This window comes from Octopus bimaculoides, chromosome 14 (genome assembly GCF_001194135.2).
Source record: "Octopus bimaculoides isolate UCB-OBI-ISO-001 chromosome 14, ASM119413v2, whole genome shotgun sequence".
NCBI lineage: Eukaryota > Metazoa > Mollusca > Cephalopoda > Octopoda > Octopodidae > Octopus > Octopus bimaculoides.
Window position 1 is genome coordinate 33,783,612 of NC_068994.1, and position 2,824 is coordinate 33,786,435.

Here is a 2,824-nt window from a genome sequence, read left to right on the forward strand (position 1 = left end):
AATACGTAATGGTTAAATACAAATTGACAAAGTTCCCCCAATCCGGCATTAGTTATCTCAATTCGGTTATAAATTGTATTTGCAAGCTGTGAGTTTTTAAGGTATATATCTCAATCTAGCTTTGAGCTTCTGCCACGGACATTTGTTGACATAGAGCGTTAACACAACTTTATAACTACACACACACACACACACACACACACGCACACACACACGCTTATGTATACATATATTTTTCAGAAAAACGGAGAAAGATAAAACTGGGAGCAATAAAATAAGGCTCGACTCTAGTATTACTCGCACTCACATGGGTTTATATTATATTTTATCGACCTCAGTTGCATGAAACGTTAAGTCGATTGTGCGGGGAGATTGAAGTCAAAACAGAGACACAGCACAGGGCATTTTGTCTCGCTCTCTACAAAATGCTACTGCTACTGCAACTACTACTACTACTACTACTACTACTACTACTACTACTACTACTACCACCATCACCACCGATAGTCGTCGTCGTCGTGACGTTGACGGCGTTGACGGTCACGATGATGACAATCCTGATGCTGAGGCTATTGATGATGATTACTTCCTTTACTGAAAGTATTTGAGCTTGAATCACCAACTATTCTAACAATGAGAGAGAAAAGGAGAGAGAGAGAGAGAGAGTGAGAGATGGAGAGAGAGAGAAAGAGAAATCAAGAGTAAGAGAGATGGCGATTGTTAAACAGATAAAGCTATGTGTTACAGCGTAGACAAATACAGGTGTAGCAAATACCATACAATATAATTCTTGAGTCATTAAAAATACTTCCGCCTGAAGAGGTTATAGCTTAATTCCCAAATGGCATTTCAAGATTGACTCCACTTGAGAAGAGAAATACAATCACTACACTGTATTAAATTTTCCAGAGATCATTCAGAAGTTGTTACACACGGAAAGAGCGCAATGGTTACATACTTCACATCGGAGAAAGGTGTGTAGGTTCTATATAGGCATAAGCTAAGCAATTCTAAGGTAAGAGGTTCAATAGATTACATCGACACTAATACACGACTGGAACTTATTTTACTGGTTCTTGAGAGATGAAACGCAAAGTTGACGTCGGTGCCATATGAACTTAGAACGTCAAGTTACGGCACAAAAGCTTCAAAATGCTACAAGACATCTAATGACTCCCTCAGTTCTAAAATTCATAAGAAACCATTACGATTTTACTGGTATTTTGCATGTTAAATTTCTATATATACATCGCATCTTAGTTCACTGTAATAATTATGTTTAACGTTTGAAAACTAGCTTAGTTTTAATTTAATTTTTCTTCCAGAACCCTAGCACTAAGCCCATAAAAGATATGTCCGAAGCTCTAACGATTCCTTCATTTCTAAAATTCATACAAAACCATTACGATTTTACTGGCATTTTACATGATAAATTTCTATGTACACATCACATTAGTTCACTTCAAAAACGCCTGTTTCACATTTCAAAACTAGCTTATTTTTACTTTATTTTTTTTGCAGATTCCTAGCACCAAACCCTAGCTCTCGTAAGACTGGTTACCTGGTTTCTTTGGTGTATAGACACCGATATCACAAAATTCCTCCTGAACTGGCCGCCGAATCCGTTGCTAGCTTCAAGGCAAGTAATTTTTGAAAGTAAAGGAGAAGTCTATTATATCGACCCCACTACCTGATAGGAACTATATTTTACCAACCAGAAGAGAACAGGAGAGTATAACTCGGCGGGATTTGAACTGAGAACGGACGAAGTACCTTCAAACGGTATCCGACTTTATTTTTTCCTGCCAAATCTAATGCCGCGTGAGCAATAACCTATGGATGAGGATGATGCCACCCTTCCTGTGCAAGCGTGCTGGTAGGTCATGTCATTTCTCGGCTGTTGAGCCAAAAGTACGATCATCTTGTGCACGATTGTCGTATTTTTGATTTCATGCAAGATGACAGAACGCATCGTGCAAAGGCCATAAGCTCATGTCACATCACTACTGATGGTGGTCTTCATGAAATCTGAGTAGTCCTTTACGTAGTCCAGCATGCCCTGACCGATTTCCACTCGGAGTTGCTTCTGCTGCTTCGCCAACCGGGAACTGACGCGGCCTAACGGTGCGAAAATTTTCAGGCATGCTCAGGAAGGATGGTGTCACTTACCACCCAACGGATATTGCCCATGTGGCATTAGTTTTAGCCGAAAAAAAACAAAAAAACATTTTAAGATACTTTCTGAACGGACCTCGCAAAGAGCTGGAAGAAATGCCGTTAAGCATTTTGTCCGACTTTCTAATGATCCTGTCAGTTCTTCGCTTAGCTTGGCTAGCTATAAATAAAAGCTGTCTTTCAATTTCATTTTTAAAGGTATATATTCTTAGCCCAGTGATAGTGTTAGTCTATGCTTCCGATATTCAATCGTTGTCGTCGCCGATCATATGACACCTACTTCGATATAAATAGTACCTATTAGATAACGAATAAGATAGTGAATCAGAACATCGAAATTTCATTTTAAATCAATCACGATGAAATACAAAGAACACAAAGCAAAAAAAAAAAAAAAAAAAAAGCACAAACATAACTCAGAAATATGTGAAATGGTTAAAGAGTATTTTTCCTATAACCTCTTACATCAAAGACACATATAGAGACAATACATGCATATATATGTAGAGAGAGAGAGAAAGAGAGATAGAGGAGGGAGAGGGAGTGAGAGAGAGAAAAAAACATATACATGCGTATGTATATGTATGCGCATCTATACATACATACGTATATATATATATATATGTATATATATATATGTATATATATA

At 37.8% G+C, this 2,824-nt stretch overlaps 1 protein-coding gene across 4 annotated transcripts in view; it reads right to left on the reverse strand.

Moving 5' to 3' along the window:
* LOC106875086 (protocadherin-17) overlaps positions 1-2,824 on the reverse strand; it is a 424,117-nt gene that overhangs the window by 35,369 nt on the left and 385,924 nt on the right. The window lies entirely within an intron of this gene.